The sequence below is a fragment of the Carettochelys insculpta genome, chromosome 3, assembly GCF_033958435.1.
Source record: "Carettochelys insculpta isolate YL-2023 chromosome 3, ASM3395843v1, whole genome shotgun sequence".
Classification (NCBI taxonomy): domain Eukaryota; kingdom Metazoa; phylum Chordata; order Testudines; family Carettochelyidae; genus Carettochelys; species Carettochelys insculpta.
Window position 1 is genome coordinate 172,461,929 of NC_134139.1, and position 19,936 is coordinate 172,481,864.

Here is a 19,936-nt window from a genome sequence, read left to right on the forward strand (position 1 = left end):
GGAGACATAGCCTTAGTGTTTAAGGTGTTACAGAACTCCTTGGTATAAATAGTATAATTCTTCTTTGATTTTATTCTTGATTGTTCTTTAATTGTGGACATAATTAAGTAATCCTCATTTCAGTGGTGAAAGTAGTGAGAGGCTGTATTTAAAGCTGTCTATTTTGAAAGTTCTTTGTAAATATTAAAATAATAATTATGCCTGTATGAAACTTTTATTTGCATGAACACTGGTTTATGTTGCAAATAGAGAGTATTTCCAATTGGCCAAGCAATACAAGCTCTGTTTCAAAGCATAGAATATGGGCTTTGCAGTTATGTGATGATTGCCCCAATTTGTCACTCTGTGAGAACTGCAGGACTGCAGTAATTTGACTGTTCACTGCTGTTGTGCTATGCACATATCTGTTATAATATGTAGAGTCCGATGTGTATCAGCAGTGAAACAGAATGGAACATTTAGCTCATGAAAGCATAATCAAAATAGCTAAATAGAACTGAATAGGCTTTGGTGTGTGTGTGGCTGGAGGGAAGGTTTGCGTTTGCCAGTTCACAAAGGACTTTATACTAAGAGCCAACACTGGTGAAAGATTTAATCTGAAAGCATCTGTTTCCCCACATGAAACAGTACAAATGATTAATGCCTCATAGGCTATGTCTACACTAGCCAAAAACTTTGAAATGGCCATGCAAATTACCATTTTGAAGTTTACTAATGAAGCACTGAAATACATATTCAGCGCTTCATTAGCATGCGGTCGGCCGCGGCACTTTGAAATTGACGCGGCTCACCGCCGCGTGGCTCGTCCCAACGGGGCTCCTTTTCGAAAGGACCCCGCCTACTTCGAAGTCCCCTTATTCCTATCAGCAGATAGGAATAAGGAGACTTCGAAGTAGGCGGGGTCCTTTCGAAAAGGAGCCCCGTCTGGACGAGCCGTGCGGCGGTGAGCTGTGTCAATTTCGAAGTGCCGCGGTCGCCCGCATGCTAATGAAGCGCTGAATATGTATTTCAGTGCTTCATTAGTAAACTTCAAAATGGCCATTTGCATGGCCATTTCAAAGATTTTGGCTAGTGTAGACACGGCCATCTTGTGTTCTCCTGGTGAGAAAAAGAAATAAAAAAATCCTCTTATTTTTGTGTTTAATACAGCTCTGAGCAGAGATGCCATGTACCCTGTATTAATTGGAATGAGCTCAGGAAAGACAGACATAAATATTTTTGGTTTGAGACTTTGCTCTGTACAAACACATTTGATATTCAATATATGATCTTGGCTGCATACATTCAAGACCATCTGTTCAGAGGACATTGTGCCTTTTCATTAAGGTTTTGTACAGTTTCACTGAAGACAGCAGCCAAGCACAGAAATTTTTGAATGGAAAGTCTGCATGGATTATGAATTTGGCAGGAAGTCACCTCTGTGATGCTTCTTATATGATAGCATTGCCTGTCATATTAGAATGGGTCTCCTGGTTTCATATTACACAAAACTGAATACTCTTAAGACTAAGGCACAGGACTTAGGAGAAAACTGTGTGCTCAATGAAAGGGATAATGTTTCAGCAGGCATTGAATTAACATATTCAAATCATACAGGACAGCTGTATGGGTATGCAGAAGCTGAATGGTTCCTTACAACTGAATAATTCCTAACACTTTTTTAAATGTATGAAAAATTCAATTAATATGTGTTGATTTTTTTCTAGTTTTAGTCTTTGTTTTTGCCCATCTCATTTTCCCTTATTATTGAAAAAGAAAAATTAAGAAAAAAAGATGAAAGGTATTATCTCTGAAGGTAGCATCTGCATGGCATTCTCACTTTGGGGTCTGTACCTATAGACATTGTCAGGTCATAAGAACCATATCAGAGCTATTCTAACACTTAAATTTTCAATACTTTATGCCCGTGAAGCAACATAGACACTGAATTTTGATGGGGGAATCTCTGCAATTTATTCAGGAGTCATTCAAGTTATGATATGTTGCTGGAGTGCAAGTTCTTGTACCTATTTTGAGCCCGGATTCAGGAAAATACCCCTTTGTGGAATTAGGATAACATTTAAATTCATGTTTAAATCTCATGGAAGTCAAAAGGGATTAAAGCAAAAGCATAAAGATGAAGTGGTGTCCTCTTTCTTGGTGTTGGAGATCTGTGAAGCAGTGTCTCTTTGTGCTCTTGGAAGCTGAATTTCTTACCTCCCCACAAATAGTATGCTTAGGCACTAATCTGAGCTGGATGCAAGTATCCAGACAATTCCAGCCATATGCATATGACTGTACATAATCTTGAAAAACCAGGTTTGTGTGACATATCTTGTTACTTCTAAGCCTGTGCTTGAGGATCCAAACAACATTTTAAACCTGTTCTTACAACTATGCTGGGTCTCTCAGTAATGATAATGCGCCCATACTCCAGCTTCTTTCTTGGGTCTAGGGCTTGAGCTGCATCCACACTAAAAATGACAAAGCTTGGACCACTACAGTACAAATCAATGCTGGCCTGATCAGTACCACTCTTTGCCAGAAACCCACTAGCTACGTCTACATGTGTATGCTACATCGAAATAGGTTATTTCGATGCAGCGACATCAAAATAATGTATTTCGATGAATAGTGTCCACACGTCCTCCAGGGCTGGTTCCATCGACGTTCAACGTCAACGTTGGGCAGCACCACATCGAAGTAGGCGCTGCAGGGGAGCGTCTACATGCCAAAGCGACACACATCAAAATAAGGGTACCAGGAACAGCTGCAGAGAGGGTCACAGGGCGGACTAGCACTTCCGGGGCAACAGCTAGCCACTCCCTTAAAGGGCCCCTCCCAGACACACTCAGCCTGCACAGCACGCGGTCTGCAGAGCCACAGGCACGCACACCTGTCGAAGAAGTATGGACCCCCAGCAGCAGCAGCAGCAGCAGCAGCAGCAGCCAGAGGTCCACACAGCCGCCCCTGCAGGAGCAGTGCTTGCCCTGCTCAATGCTATGCAAGAGGCAGCTGACCACCTTTTATTCACAGAAGAGGAGCTGCCCCCAGGGGAGGAGGAAGCAGCCCCAGACCTTACTGCCCTCTGACCCCCCCTCCCCCCGCCGCACACGCCGCCGGCTGTGGAGCTACCCCACGAGCACCGACTGGTGGGAGCGGCTGGTGCTCAGCGAGTGGGACAACGACCGCTGGCTCCAGAACTTTCGCATGAGCCGGCAGACATTCCTGGAGCTCTGCCGGTGGCTTACCCCCGCACTGAGGCACCGCCATGCAGTGTGCCCTCACGGTGGAGAAACGGGTCGGCATCACTGTCTGGAAGCTGGCCACTCCAGACAGCTACCGATCCGTGGGGCAGCAGTTTGGCATGGGCAAGGCCACAGTTGGGGCTGTCCTCATGGAGGTAAGAGGACCCAGGGGCGGGCAGCCCTGGGGGGGTGGGCAGCCCTGGGGGGGGCGGGCCAGACACACCCTGCACACCCCTCACTGGCGCTCTCCCATGTCCTTCCCCTGCAGGTCGTCCACGCCATCAATGCCCTGCTCCTCCACAGGCTCATGCGGCTTGGGGACCCGGATGCCGCCATTGCAGGGTTTGCCAGCCTGGGCTTCCCAAATTGCTTTCGGGCTCTGGATGGGACCCATATCCCCATCCATGCCCCAGAGCACAGCGGAGGATGCTTCCTGAATAGGAAGGGCTGCCATTCTGTAGTCCTCCAGGCCTTGGTGGACAGCCGGGGCTGCTTCCTGGACATTTATGTTGGGTGGCCTGGCAGCACCCACGATGCCCGGGTGTTCAGGAATTCAGGCCTGTGCCGCCGGCTGGAGGCAGGGACCTACATCCCCAGTGGGAGATCCCTGTGGGGGACACCACCATGCCCCTCTGCGTCATCGCAGATGCGGCGTACCCCCTCCGGCCCTGGCTCATGCACCATCTCTCAGCCAGCCAGGAGCGCTTCAACACGCGCTTGAACCCTGCGTGCCAGGTGGTTGAGCACACTTCTGGCTGCCTCAAAGGGCGCTGGAGGTGTCTCTTCACCCACCTTGATGCAGGCCCCACCAACATCCCCCAGGTTGTGGGCGCGTGCAGTGCACTCCACAACCTGGTCGAGAGCAAGGGGGAGGCATTCTTTCAGGGCTGGGCTGTGGAGGCTGGCAGGGCTGACTTGCAGCCACCCGCTGCCCCCAGTCACCAGGTGGACCCCGAGGTCCGGGTCCAGGAGGCCCTGCGGGCCCATTTCGACCAGGCCGCGGGGTGAATGCTGGCAGGCCCCCCACTGCACCCCCCCGTACTCCACAACACTCCCTGCCCCTACGCCCACACTACAGAGCACCCAAGAGCACACCCCTCGCCCCTTCTTGCAAATAAAAATGCAGCTGTTTTTTTTTAAACCAAAAACCGGTGATTTGTCTTATTATTCAAACAACAACAAAATATATATATATATATTAGAGCAGAACATTTATTAGCATGCCACTTTCAAAGAAAGTGACATGTGTAGAAACGGCCATATTGTGCTGTCCAGTGTGACAATCTGGGAGCTGTCTTCGTCTGTGAAGATTGAGGCAAAAAGACATTGAGTATGTTAGCTTTTTTTCACATCATCTGTCACTAGACCCATTCAGTAAGGCTGCTACATTTTCCCTGACCAACGTCTTCTTGCTAATATGTCTATAGAAACATTCTTAATATCCTTCACATTCCTTGCTAGCTGCAAATCCAGCTGCACTTTGGCATTCCTGATTACACCTCTGCGTGTTCAAGCAGCCTTTTTATAATCCTCTCTAGTCATCTGTCCAAGTTTCCACATCTTGTAAGATTCTTTTTTTTGTATTTAAGCTCATCGAAGATTTCTCTGTTAAGCAAAGCAGCTTGCTTTCCATATTGACTTTTCCTTCTGCACACTGAGGTGGTTAGTTCTTGTACCTTCAATGAGGCTTTTTGAAATACAACCAGCTTTCCTGGACTTCTTTCCCTATCATATTAACCTACCAGAGGATTCTGCCCATCAGGTCACTGAGGGAGTCAAGATCTGCTTTTCTGAAGTCCAGGGTCTATATTCTTCTCTCCTTTCTTCCTTTTGTCATGAGGCTGAACTCACCTATCTCATGGTCGCCACTGCCCAGTTAGCCACCTGTGTCTTCCCCAATGAATTCTTCCCTGTTTGTGAGAAGCAGTTCAAGAGGAGCATGAGCCCTAGTGATTCCTCCAGACATATGCCAGGAAGTTGTCTTCAACACTCTCTAAAAACTTCTTTTTTTGCCTCTCCACTGCTGTATTGCTCTCTCAGCAAATGTCACATTGATTGAATTTCCATTACCCCTCCCCCCAGCGCCCTCCCTCATGAAAACAAGAGCCTCTTCTCTGTCCTGGACACCATTGGATACATGGTCTCAAGCACACAGGGTAGGCAGGGAGTTTAAATTTCATTTTTGAGCCACTGTCACTGTTTGTGGGAGCTTCTGAGCACTGCTCCTCTAAAGTGCATCACATAGCAGGGAAGCTACATAGCTGAGTGCCATTTTTATATATAGTCCCACCCTCCTTATATTGTTGATGAGTTTAGTCATAGTTTACATGTTTTATTAGAATCGGCAATTGTTATCCTTTGACACTGAGAGTAATTTAATTACTGGAATGGCTTGAATCTCATAGACAAAAGCAGAAAATGATCCAATGACTCTGAGATTAAAGATCCGCCCCCCAGCCTTAAAAATTTATAAATTTACAATTAATACTAAGTTCTGTGAATGATGGTGACTTCGTTTATCAATTTATGCCAAGCACTTTAGATATTTCAGTCTCTGGCTGTGGGTAATATATGTGGCATAGGGATATTTCCTGGACTTGAGAATTTTTCTGTGTAGAAGGCTTGTAACCTGTAACATTTAGACTGATACAGTCAGCTGTGTGCAGTACCAGGCAGAATCATTGTGAAGGTAGAAAGAGTTGGGCACTTGGTCTTACAATAGCGTCCTAAGGCTGCAGTTAAAGGAGCATGCTACTAGATGAAATACTTTGCTTTGATCTCCAGCAATCTTTCTAAGATAGTAGAAAGACACTGAGTAAGGCTGGAAGCAGATGCATCTGGATGTGTTTGGACAGGAGAATAGTCAGAAATGATGACAGCATTTTTCATTGAAAGACAAAATATGGGAGGTGGGCTAAGAGATGAAGAGTTGTGTGTTGGTAAAAGTAATTTAATAGAAACCTGTGGGAAAAGACACACATCTTCAAAAGTGCTATTTTTGGTCTTATAAATGTTCTAATATTTTGTCCATTTTTGAATCAGAGACCTTTTATTCTGTTCTCCAGTTATAGTTCCTGTAATATCTCTTTCTTTCTTTGTAACTCAACTAATGCATATTTTTCTTCTGTTTCTGATTTCCCTTCAATTTATTGTCTGTTTCCCAGTTTTCATCTTTATTGTTTTGGGGATTTTTTTTTTTTTGTATTCCATTAACGTAGATAATGGGATCTAATGAAAACCCAATGACGTCTTTCAGGAGAGAGACTGAAGATGCTAGACTACCTTCCTTTTATTTCCTCATACAACTTTAAATATTCAAAACTTTCTTTGATACAGTATCACATTATTCAGTTCAGGAAGCCTTTGACCCATGATGTTAATCATGTGCATATTGGAGGTAACCCATGTAATTTAGAATATTGCAGGTCTTTGAACTGATACATTTTTTTTCTTTTTATGCAAAGTTATGGATTTAGGATCTTAAAGAAGTGAACCTTTACATTTCTTTATTTATCACAAGTCCACAGCTGACTATTTATTTTTACCTACAAATGTTTTAGAAGTGTTTGGCTTAGGAAATTTCTTCCATTTCTTGAATGAGCAAATGACTGACTTGACTTAAACCCTTGTACTCTGAGTGGAGGACAGGTCATCTACAAGTCTCCTCCCCTTTATTCTGTTTTGGGATAAAACTTCAAGCTGACTCCAAGAGTATCTCAGTTGTTGTCGTTCAGTCTCAGTAGATCTTCCACACATTGTATATGGTCTTCCTCTTTTGCATTTTCCTTGTGGGTTCCATTTGAAAACTTGACAGACTATGCTGAATGATGATTTTCCAAGAGTGTGGCGTAACCATCCCCACTTTGTTTTCTTGATATCTATGTCAATTGGTGCTTGTCCTGCTCTATTCCAAAGCTCCTCATTTGTGACCAAGTCTTGCTTTTTGATGTGAAGGATGTACCTCAGGCATCTGTTTATAAATGTCTGTAGCTTGTGATCTGTAGATTTTTTTAGTATGCCAGGTCTTGCATCCATACAAGAGCACACTCTTCACATTTGTGTTGAAGATCTGCAATTTCATCTTCAGAGCTATTATTTGTGAACACGATATGGGACAAAGAATCTTGAATGCAGCTGTTGCTTTCCCTATCCTGACACTGATATCCTTATCTTTTCCTCTCTCTGCTCATAATACTCCCCAAGTAGGTGAATTGCCCCGCATCGTCCAGGTCATCCCCTTCTAGTGTGATGGTGTGATTGGACTGGTTGATCCTCATTGTCTTGGTCTTTCCCTTGTTAATGCTCAGTCCAGTCATTGTGGCAGTTTTGTCTAGTGTTGCAAACTTTTCTTCATGGCAGTGTGAAAGGAGGGTGACAACATCATCAAAATCAATGTCCTCTAGCTGTTTGAAAAGTGTCCACTGAATGCCCTGTTGATGGTCATCGGCTGTCCTGCTCATAATCCAGTCCATTGTGATCAACAGGAACAGGAGAGGTGACAACTCCTGAGAGTTTACTGAAGGATTCTGTCAAGACGCCATTCTGAACAACTTGGCATGTCAATGGTTCATATTCTGAATGGATTAGGTTAATAAATTTGGATGGGATGCCATGATGTTGCAGCAATTTCCACAAAGTGTTTCTATCAGTTCTGTCAGAGGCTTTTTCAAAGTCTGTGAAGGTTATGCATGAGGGGGAGTTCCATTCAAGCGGCTGTTCTGTGTTCACTCTGAGAGTTGCTATTTGGTCAGTACAAGATCTCTCACTTTGGAAGACAACCTGTTCTTCCCTGAGCTGTCTATCAATTTCTGTCTTCATTGTCTCCAAGATAGTCCTATTGAGTGCTTTTCCTGGAATGGACAGTAACGTGATGCCCCTCTAGTTCTTGCATTACTTCAGATTGCATTTCTTTGGAAGCTTGATAAGGTAGCCATGTTTCCAGTCTTGTGGGATCTCCTCAGTGTCCCAAATTTTCCCAAAAAGATTACACCTCATGTTGACTGATGTCTCACTACCTATCTTGAATTCTTCTGTGGGGATGTCATCTGGACCAGATGCTTTTTCCACTTTTCAGATGGGCAATGGCTTTTCTTATTTGTTCTTTTGTAGGTCTGTTGCTTTTAATTTGCAGAGGTGTATTTGCAGGTAGTAATTCCAGAGGCTCCATGTCTACAGGAACAGTTCAATAGCTCTTCAAAGTTTCCCTTCCATCTATTAAGCCGTTCACTTGTGTTTGTTTGCACACATCCCTTCTTATCCTATACTGGCTGATCCATGGTATGCCATGACCCACCCAGCTTCCATGTGATGTCATACAATTCTTTCAGGTTTCTCCATCCTGCAGCTTGTTCCACTTGTTGTGTAAGGTTTTCCACAAAGTTTTTCTTGTCCTGTTTTACAGCCTTTTTAACTTCCCTGTTGGCTTCTGAATACAGTCTCTGAGCTTCTACCTTGGTTGCTCTTGTTTTGCTGTTATTGATTGCTGTTTTTCTGTCCTTTCATTCCTTTACTTTTCTCAGAGTTTCTGCTACGATCCATTCTTTGTGACATTGTGTACTCTTTACCAATGTTTTATCTCAGGTTTCTTTCCAAGCTGTTTTGGCGTGTTCCCAAATTTGTTCCATGGCAGCATCTTGTGGTAGAGGTTTGTCAGAAGTGCATATCAGTTGGACAGCTCCACTTGGAAATCAGCTCTTGTCTCTATATCCTTTAATTGCTCCATGTTGAATCTCTGTCCCAGCTTAGTTGCTTTTGTGGTGTACCTCTTGAGCTTGAACTTCAGTATTATTGTGACCAAAAGTTGGTCTGAACCTACATCTGCTCCTCTTCTAACATGGATGTCTTGCATTGATCTTCTGAAAGAACTGCTGATACAGATATGATCAATCTGTTTTTCTGATTGGTGGTCCGATGAAACTCAGGTAACTCATGAACAGCAATGTACAGAAGCGTGTGGGTGAACACTTCAATCTCCCTGGACACTTGGTGGCAGATTTAAGGGTGACAGTTCTGAAACAAAGACATTTCAAAAATCAAGTGGAGAGTGAAATCTCTGAGCTCCAATTTATTTGCAAATTTGACTCTATTGACCAAGAATTAAACAGAGACTGGGAGTGGCTCGCAGCTTACAAAAACAGCTTATCCACCCTGGGTGTCAATATCACCCCATTAGACTCTGACAAAGGCTTATATTCCCCTGTCTGATCTAACTTGTTTTTTCCTCTTTTGATAAGTACTATTGATACTGGGCCATTTCCACTTTACTGAATAGACCTTGTCAGCTCTGGCCCTCCCTTTTACTCAGACCCCATTCTTTCAATATCCCACTGAAACTACCCCTGCACTCATACATCTGATGAAGCAGGCCTTTGCCCATGAAAGCTTACGCTCCAAAATATCTGTTAGTCGATGAGGTGCCACAAGACTTCTTGTTGTTCTCGAAGCTACAGACTAACACGGCTACCTCTCTGATACTTGTTCTCCAGTTGTCTGTGCCCTGCAAACAGAAACCTCAGTGGTCCCTTTGAGAACACCTTGAGAAATCTGTACATGAGCCAAATGGATACATAAAGGTGTTGAGACTACAATTATCTATGAGCATTTCAGGCAACCTATAAACTTTCTTGCATTCAGTGGGGCTGGGCACCTGTGTTCCCCACTAAAGAATTATTCTGCCTGTGAATAGCATGGACGCCTTTCCCTGGTCTGACTGTGCCATGCTCACAGGAACTTGAGTGGTGCCTCGGAAAAAGAACACCTTTCATGTTTTCCCCCTGTGAAATTCAGCAGACACCACAGAAACTGCGTGGCTCCCCCTGAGCCACATGCTTTGGGAAGTGGGGGTGGGGTGCAGCCCACAATGCAGCTTTGGCCAGGGCCTGCCCTACAAACCTTTGGAACCAGTGGCTGCAGAGAGGCTCCTGTTAGCATGGTGCAGACATGAGTCTTCCCCCTGATGACAACTGCTCCCCAAACATTTTTGTTGTGGGGGAGAGACACCCCCCTGGATACAGCCAGACCTTGAAAATCTTTTCCACCTTTGGAGCCTTCACCACGTGCAAGCCAGGGCATGCTACTGTCTGGAAGCATGGTCCACACTGTCCACGCTGCAGGCATCTGTTTTTATTGGGTTGGTGCTAGCTACTTGGAGTGGGTGAGTGGGGATAGACCCCTGACTGCATGGTGCCTGTGGGGGAGGGGAGGTTGCCCCCATACAAATGTGACCAGCAAAAAAGAAATTTATCAGCTTCTTGTACAAGCCTGACCCCCACAGCCTGGTTGCCATGTGGTGTGGTGGGGCGGAAGCTGGTTACATGGTGAGGTAAGGGCTAGACCCCCTCCTGCAAGGTGCCTGTGGGGGGAGTGAGGCCACCATGTACAAATGTGAAGTGCTGACAAAAAAAAATCTCAGCTTCTCCTGCTATAGTCTGTGCAGCAAAGAAGCCTTCACCCCACGCAGGACATGACACCCCACTGTCTCTTGTGCCGCTGTCTGGTCCTCACAGCCAAGCTGCCACATGCTGTGTGGGGGTGAGGGCTACCCTGCAAGACTAACGGAGACCCTGGCTCTCCTGATGGTTTTGTGCTGGTGCTCTGTAAAGCATCCAGATGCAATTGCCACATTGATAATAAAGAAATGGACTACTAAAAAAAACAGGCTTTCTGTTTCCTACTTCCTGCTCACCTGGAGCGATGACCTGAAAGGACACCTTGAGGGGCATTGTGGGACAGTTTCTAGGGCTAATAAAAGTGATTTAACCTTGGTTAACCTACACTGTTTTAGCTTGACATTGCAAATACAATTTTTCTAGTAACTTCACTGGGAAGACAGCAGTCAGCATTACAGCCAATTAGAATCAACTTATTGAGCACTGGGGTGTAGATGGAGAGTTTTTAAAATTGACCATAGAGCCTTAAATTCGAGTTTATTTCCTAGTGTAAACCAGACTTTGATTTGTGAAATCTGATGTGCTAACATCCTGAGGTGGTGTGGCTGAAGATCACTCTACAGGCTTGCTGTGTGAATTTATGTAGGTTTACAAGATTTATTTCATACTAGTATAAGGTCAGAGCTTATTATGTTGTAGGAATTGCTTTCTCTCTTCCATTTTAACAATGGAATGTGAAATAAGGCTTACAGGATTATTGCAAATTCATACAGTTCTACTTACATTACTTCCCCAATAAGTTTATATGTGAATTATGATAATCTGGGGACAGTAAATAAATAAAAGCTATAAAACTTCATTTGGAGTGGTGGAAGGGCAGTGAGAAGTTGTAAGCAAGAATAGACAAACCATAGTTCACATAAAATGACCAGGTTTGTTCTCTAAGTTTTTCTCTTGGCATAAGATCGCAAGAAAATCAGACTTAGTTAATATATGTAGTAGTAGGCATCCTTCAGTCTGCATAGACTATGGATCGCGCCCTTTAAAGTTTCAATTGAGGACTTCATTTACAGCGTCTATTGTGACTATAAAGACCCACACGAGAGTGACAGTCCTTGCTGCATCTCTTGCAGATGTAGTGGGTGTCTGGCAAGTCCTTATTGTGCTTTCTGTGCACTAGCTGTCTGATCTTCAACTCGCCCTTCTGAAGGCCCTTGTGTAACCCCTGCCTCCATCTGCTGCGGTCGTCTGCTAGTTCTTCCCAGTTGTCCAGCTCGATGTCTACCTCTCTGAAGTCTCTCTTGTAGACATCTTTGTAACGCAACTGGGGGCGTCCAGGAGGTCTTTTGCCAGAGGCTAGCTCACCATACAGGATGTCTTTTGGAATCCTTCCATCATTCATCCTGTGGACGTGGCCAAGCCAGCAGAGTTGACACTGCCTGAGGAGGGTATGCATGGTTGGGATTCCAGCTTGCTCGAGGACGGTGGTGTTGGTCACTCTGTCCTTCCATGATATTCCAAGGATGCGCCTGAGGCAGCGAAAGTGGAAGATGTTCAGCCTCTTTTCCTGGCAGGCATACAGGGTCCATGTCTTGCTGCCATAAAGGAGGGTGCTGAGGTTGCAGGCTCTGTAGACTTGCATTTTGGTGTGAGTGTACACCTTGTTGTTATTCCACACTCTCTTGCTGAGTCTGGACAGAGTTGTGGCCGCTTTTCCGATCCTCCTATTTAGCTCAGTGTCCAACGACAGGGTGTCAGTGATGGTGGACCCGAGGTAAACGAACTCGTGGACGACCTCTAACGTATAGTTGTCAATCCTGATTGATGGGGATTCAGCAACATCCTGACCAAGTACGTTCGTCTTCTTTAGGCTGATGGTAAGCCCAAAGTCCTTGCATGCTTTGGAGAACCGATCCAGCAGTTTTTGAAGCTGGTCTTCTGTGTGACACTACAGCAGCATCGTCTGCGAACAGCATGTCTCTGATGAGGACTTCTCGCACCTTAGACTTAGCTTTCAGCCTTGCAAGGTTAAACAGTTTCCCATCAGATCTTGTGTGCAGCAAGATGCCCTCTGTTGAAGATCCAAAGGCATGCTTCAGGAGGAGTGCGAAGAAGATCCCAAACAACGTCAGAGCAAGCACGCATCCTTGTTTGACGCCACTCCTGATTCTGAAAGCATCTGATAATGCACCATCATATTGGATGGTTCCTCTCATGTCTTCGTGGAACAACTGGATCATCTTGAGTAACCGTGGAGGACAGCCTATCTTGTGGAGCAGTTTGAACAGACCATCCCTGCTGACCAAGTCAAAAGCCTTGGTCAAGTCGATGAAGGCTATGTAGAGTGGCTTTCTTTGCTCCCTGCACTTCTCCTGCATCTGACTTAGAGAGAAGACCATGTCAACGGTAGACCTCTCTGCGCAGAATCCGCACTGCGATTCAGGGTACACCCTCTCAGCAATCTTCTGGAGTCTGCCAAGGATGACGCGAGGAAACAGTTTACCAGTGACACTTAGGAGGGAGATTCCATGGTAGTTGTTGCAGTCGCTTCTGTCTCCTTTGTTCTTATACAACGTTACAATGTTAGCATCACGCATATCCTGTGGAACCTCACCCTCTTTCCAGCACAGGCACAGTAGCTCATGTAGGGGTTCCAGGAGTGTGTCCGTGGCACATTTGATTACCTCTGGTGGTATACCATCCTGACCAGGGGCCTTTCCTGCTGCAATGCTGTTGATGGCTCTCTTCAGTTCATCCACAGTCGGTTCTTGATCCAGTTCATCCATTACTGGTAGGAGCTCGACGGCATCGAGGGCTGCGTCAACCACAACGTTCTCGTGAGAGTACAGCTCGGAGTAGTGCTCAACCCAGCGCTCCATCTGTTTGGCTTTGTCAGCAATGACTTCACCAGATTTGGATTTCAGAGGTGCCATCTTGTTCTGGGTGGGTCCTAATGCCTTCCTCATACTCTCGTACATTCCTCTGAGATTACCAAAGTCGGCACAGGTCTGGATGCTGCTGCGTAGCTGGAGCCAGTGGTTGTTGGCACAGCGCCTGGCTGTCTGCTGTACTCTTCTTCTGGCCTCTCTAAGCGCTTGCTGGGTACTCTGGCTCGGTGAGCGTTTGTACTCCAGGAGTGCAGCGCGCTTCTTTTCAATGACTGGAATCATCCCATCAGAGTTAGCTTCAAACCAGTCATTCGTGTTTCTAGCTCTTCTTCCAAACACCAACAAGGCTGTGTTGTAAACTGTATCCCTCAGATGTTGCCGTTTGGATGTCGCATCGGCGCCCCCAGGGCCGCTGTGCAGATTTTCCTGGAGGGTCTCTCTGAACTTTTCAGCTTTCTCCGAGTTTGCCGTCTTTCTGGCATCAATGCGTGGCCTTCCAGCAGGTTTAGAGTGGTACAGCTTCTTGGGTCTCAGCTTGAGCTTGGAGCAAACTAGCGAGTGATCTGTATCACAGTCAGCATTATGATAGCTGCGTGTCAGAAGGACGTTTTTGAGGTTATTATGCCTAGTGATGACCACATCTAGTTGATGCCAGTGCTTCGAGCGTGGGTGTCTCCACGACACTCTGTGCCGTGGCTTCGTTTGGAAGAATGTGTTTGTGATGCACAGATTGTGGTACGTGCACAGTTCAAGGAGACGCTGTCCATTGTCATTCATTTTTCCCACACTGAAGTGTCCTAAGCAGGAAGGCCATGAGGCCCAATCAGCTCCAACTCTTGCATTGAAGTCACCCAAGATGTACAGTTGTTCATGAGCAGGTATTTGTGCTACAGCAGCACTAAGCATGTCGTAGAACTTGGGTTGAGATTTTGTGGGTACCAGATGTTGGGCTAACTGAGAGAAGTCTGGCTTAGGTTTTGTTCCCATTCTTACATACACATATATTGTAACTACAACTCTGGAAAGGATTATACAGACATGGGGAACCTGTGGCCTCAAGGCCACACATACCCTATTGGGTTTCTATGTGTGACCACAAGATATTTAATTTACTGTTGCCCATGCACAGGGTTGCCAACTTCCGCAGATTACTGTACACTTAATTTTTTTTTTTCCTTACTGGAATTAAAATAACTGACATGCACTTAAAGCAAGGGCACATGCAAAGAGGTGTGTGCTCACTGTGCACAATATTGTGGTGCATTCTGTTAAACTCCTGCTATGGTTGTATCAACACACACTGCAAGTTCTAGGTGTGCAAGCACAGTTAGTAAAACTACTCTATACCAAGAGACCATCATGGTTTTTACAGTCTCGTGGACTACTGAGATGATGGAGTTTAGGTTGCCCCTCACTAGATCACATACTATCTTGCTAAGAGTACACAAGTTCAGGATTAGACTTTTTATTGTGCGTAGCAATATGCAATTATTCATACAGTAACATTCAATTGTGGATAACGTGGATTTATCTAGCCATGCCAAAGTTTTCTTTACCATGATGGACAATTGCTTCATATCATGCAAATTGTGTTTTAATTCCTCTTCAGTATATTAAAAATTGCCAGTCATTTAAAAATGTAATCACACATTTTGCTTAACACTATTCTTTCTGGGAGCTCTAAAATGTGAATTTGAGGGGATGAGATACCTGCTTTTCATCGATGAATAGAAGAAAAGATTCATACATAAATAGGAAGGAGAGAAGAACAATCAAATAAAAGCTTGTTGCCAGGAGCAGAGATTAAGGACTTGGAGAGGTTGTTTACTCAGGACAAAAGGAGTGAGAATGAACATGATCTGAGAGAATTTGGCTTTAATGGACTGTATATTAGCAAGGCATGGTTTTCACTGTTCTGGCCAAACAGTGCTGCTTTCAGTTAATCACTCCCCTTTAGATTAAAATAGGAAACTTGAGGAGTTGTAGTTCTAGCCATTCAGGATAAAGAGAGTACCCTACCTGTAAGGCTCATGGCAATCGATCATACTAAAAAGATCTGTATGTTTCTATGTTTCTAAAGCCGTGTCTACACGTGCACGCTACTTCGAAGTAGCGGCACTAACTTCGAAATAACGCCCGTCACGGCTACACGTGTCGGGCGCTATTTCGAAGTTAACATCGACGTTAGGCGGCGAGACGTCGAAGCCGCTAACCCCATGAGGGGATAGGAATAGCACCCTACTTCGACGTTCAACGTCGAAGTAGGGACCATGTAGTCGTTGCGCGTCCCGCAACATCGAAATTGCAGGGTCCGCCATGGCGGCCATCAGCTGAGGGGTTGAGAGACGCTCTCTCTCTCCAGCCCCTGCGGGGCTCTATGGTCATCGTGTGCAACAGCCCTTAGTCCAGGGCTTCTGGCTGCTGCTGCCGCAGCTGGGGATCCATGCTGCATGCACAGGGTCTGCAACCAGTTGTCGGCTCTGTGGATCTTGTGTTGTTTAGTGCAAGTGTGTCTGGGAGGGGCCCTTTAAGGGAGTGGCTTGCTGTTGAGTCCACCCTGTGACCCTGTCTGCAGCTGTGCCTGGCACCCTTATTTCAATGTGTGCTACTGTGGCGTGTAGACGTTCCCTCCTGCGCCTATTTCGATGTGGTGCTGCGCAACGTCAAAGTTGAACATCGATGTTGCCAGCCCTGGAGGACGTGTAGACGTTATTCATCGAAATAGGCTATTTTGATGTCGCTACATCGAAATAAGCTACTTCGAAGTAGGCTTCACGTGTAGACGTAGCCTAAATGTGCTTGAATATTATATTCCCTAAAAAATTCAATTGAAAATGTAGTGGATTTGGATGCTATTAGTTCAATGAATGACCTAATATTACTTTGTTCTGTTTGCCTGTTAGAACTTCCTAAAAATACCATTTCAACATATTAAAGTAGATGCATTATAAGTAATGGGATGAGTATATATATTGTGGCATACCTTTGAAAATAGTCAGTGCATGCTAAGTCTGTGCATAGAATATGAAGGTACAAATCAGGATTTGCATAGGTATGCTGAAGTTTGTGCTTGTAACATATAACAGTCACACTATTGACAATTTGGCCTAGTACAGTTTATGGCTAGCCTTCTTATACTAACACAAATGCAATATCTACAGCCCTAATGAATGGGAAACCCAAACGAAACACAGAGAGAGAGAGAACAAACTAGTTTGTCCAGTCCAACTCTGTGTGTTTATTTTTAAATTAATGCTGTGATAGGCCTTATACCACTAGCCTTGGAAGAGAGTTTTTCAGTCTTAGATTTTTCCATTTTGTACGTTTTCTCCTAGTTAAAGCGCTAAATTTGGGCTACTCTGAAGTTTTCCTCATAATTTAGTATAACTGATTAAAATAATTAGTACTGTTTACTCCTGTTTCAGATAATTAATGAAAATGTTGAGTGAGAGGCAAGCCTAACACTCATGCTTAAGGCAATCACTAATCAATCCTCTAAAACATGATACAGTGCAGCTTATCATTGATTTCTGATTTTTTTTCAAAAATTGTTCAGTTAAAGTCATTTTGGTCTTTTTACATGTAATCTTTTCATTGACTTTAGTGGGAGCTATATCAGGTCATTGAAGAATTACTTTATCTCAATTTGTTTTAGATGCTATGTAAAAGAGTACTTGTAGATGACTGCTTTTCATGAAAGATTAGACATGGTATTACCATTTTCAGTTTAAAATACAGCAATTTTACAGTACTTTATGCCTTCCTGCTTTTTGGTAAAATATTTTAATCTGTGTTTTGTTTTACGTACTTATAAGTGGTTGTTGTCTTGGCATCTAAGTAATGTACCCTTTAAAATCAGGTTCATCCCTGCCTGTCACATTCTGGGGAGATCCATCTTCCATGTATAATTTTCAGTTGTGGACTAGAGAATACATTTTAGGCTATTTACTCATCTCAATCCAGAGAAGGTGTCTTAACAATGTCACTGGAAAGTTTGCACAAAAATCAGGCGTTCAACTTGGCTTTTAAATAGTAACTAAGGATTTACTGATTATTCATAAGTGCCTTATCTGATGTTCACTCAGTGAAAGAATATGCTCAACTTGCAGCTGGGAAGTATATTTGAAGCATATGCTGGTACACCCAAGCTAGCTTTAATTGATCACATTTGGTAAAAATAGCAGTGTAGCTGTGGCATGTGCTCATCAGTGGCAGTGGCATGTGCTAATCGCCTGAGTACAGTCCCACCTGGAACCATCAGTAAGTATTAAGGCATCTAAAATGGGTGACCACCTACTCCACCACAGCTACACTTCTAGTTTTAGTGAGATCACATGATTAGAGGTAACCTAGGTGTGTTTACTTGTCCTGCCCCAACAGCAGCATGTTCATTCCTATATATCTGTCCTGCTTACTTTTATTTGTATTTCCCTAGCTATTCTCTCTCTCACTCTCTCTCTCTCTCTCTCACACACACACACACACACACACAAAAAATGCTTTTTCTTGTGCCAGGATCTTGGCAGCCCCAAATGTGGGATTGGCTGTGGGAGGGAGAAACTGGTTTATTACTGTCTCCTTTTTTTTTTCTTGTTATTTAACAAAAAAACACTATATATCATAGATTGCAGGCATGATGGTTCTTTTTTTTCAATTCAAGATAGAATAGAGTCCCCCAAAATACTGTACATTGATAAAATCTAACAGCTGTAACTTAAAATACACTAATGAAGAATTATTGAAACGTTGCCTGAATAATAACAAAAATCAGTAAAGTTAAATTAATAAAATAGAGGTCCCTATTTTATTCCACAACTGTAGTGGCACTAAATTCAACTCTGAAGTAACCTCAATGACTTCAGAAACAAAACTGTTTTGAATCAAAACTTCATTGTTCATATTGTCAAAGCCAAAATGACAGAAGCTAAGAAAGTACTGTGCAGTCGGATTTTCATCACGCAAATAAAACGTAGCCTTATTCCTCCCTCCAGCTCACTCTACCAAAAAAAAAAAAATTAAGTCAGGTGTTACATTTTTTAAAATCTTAAGTCTCAGGCCCTGATCCTGAAATCACTCATGTGTGCTTAACTTTAAGCACATGAGAAGTTTCTAATGAGACTACTACCTGGAGTCTTAAAGTGATGTTACCACAGCAAATTTGGTGGCTGACCTATGTACCTTTGTTCTCACCCACAATTATTTCGAATTTGGGGACAACTTACACCTCCAGATAAGAGGCACTACTATGGGCACTCACATGGCCCATATGCTAACATTTTTATGGCTGACTTGGAATGATTCCTTAGCTCTCATCCCCTGTTATCCCTCCTTTTCTTCTGCTACACTGATGACATCTTAATCATTTGAGCCCATGGTAAAGAGACTCTAGAAGAATTCCACAGAGATTTTAACAACATGTATCCTACCATCAGTCTCAGCCTTGACTATTACACATGAGAAAAATATTTGCTGGACACCACAGTACAAATCACTGATGGCCACATAGACACCACTCTCTACCAGAAGCCCACTGACTGCTACACCTACTTACATGCCTCCAGCTTCCATCCATCACACAGCACACGATCCATCATTTATAGTCAAGCCCTTAGATACAATCACATCTTCTCTGATCCTACTGATAGAGACCAAAAGCTACAAGACTTCTGCCAAGCATTCATAAAGCTTAATTACCCACTGGGAGAAGTGAAAAAAAAACCAAATTGACAGGGCCAAATGAATACCCAGAAACTAGCTACTTCAAGATAGGACCCAGAAGATCAATAACAGAACACCACTTGTCATCACCAACAGCCTCCAACTCAAACCCCTGCAGTGCATCATTAAAAACCTACAACCTATTCTGGATCATGATGCTACACTCTAGAAGGCCCTTGGTGACCTAGGTCCCTTCCCTATGGACAGCCTCCTAACCTAAGAAAGATTCTCACCAGCAATCACAGGCTACACCTCAGTAATACTAATTCTGGAACTTTCCCTTGCAACAAACCCCGCTGCCAACTTTGTCCACATATTTATTCTGCGGATGCCATCACTGGACCTACAAGGTCAAAGGCATGTTCTTGTGCACTTCCAGCAACATTATATATGCCATTATGTGCCAACAGTGCCCTACCACTATGTATATTGGACAGACTGGACAAAACCTTTGCCAAAGAATAAATGGACACAGAGCAGACATTATAAGTTGGTAAGTGAACACTTCAATGGAGTGGGCCATTCTGTTAACGACCTGAGAATTTGTGTCCTGGAGCATAAAGAATTTAAAAACAGATTAGAGCAAGAAATTTGTGAATTGGAATTCATATTCAAATTCGACACATTAAGACATGGTATGAACAGAGACATCAATTACCTCACGCATTACAAGGACTGCTTCCCTTCCTTTGATGCTTGTAATTATATCAGGCAG

The 19,936-nt window shown here is 43.9% G+C and overlaps 1 protein-coding gene across 3 annotated transcripts in view; it reads left to right on the top strand.

The window, feature by feature from the left end:
* Positions 1-19,936, top strand: part of SNTG2 (syntrophin gamma 2) — a 329,137-nt gene that overhangs the window by 125,217 nt on the left and 183,984 nt on the right. The window lies entirely within an intron of this gene.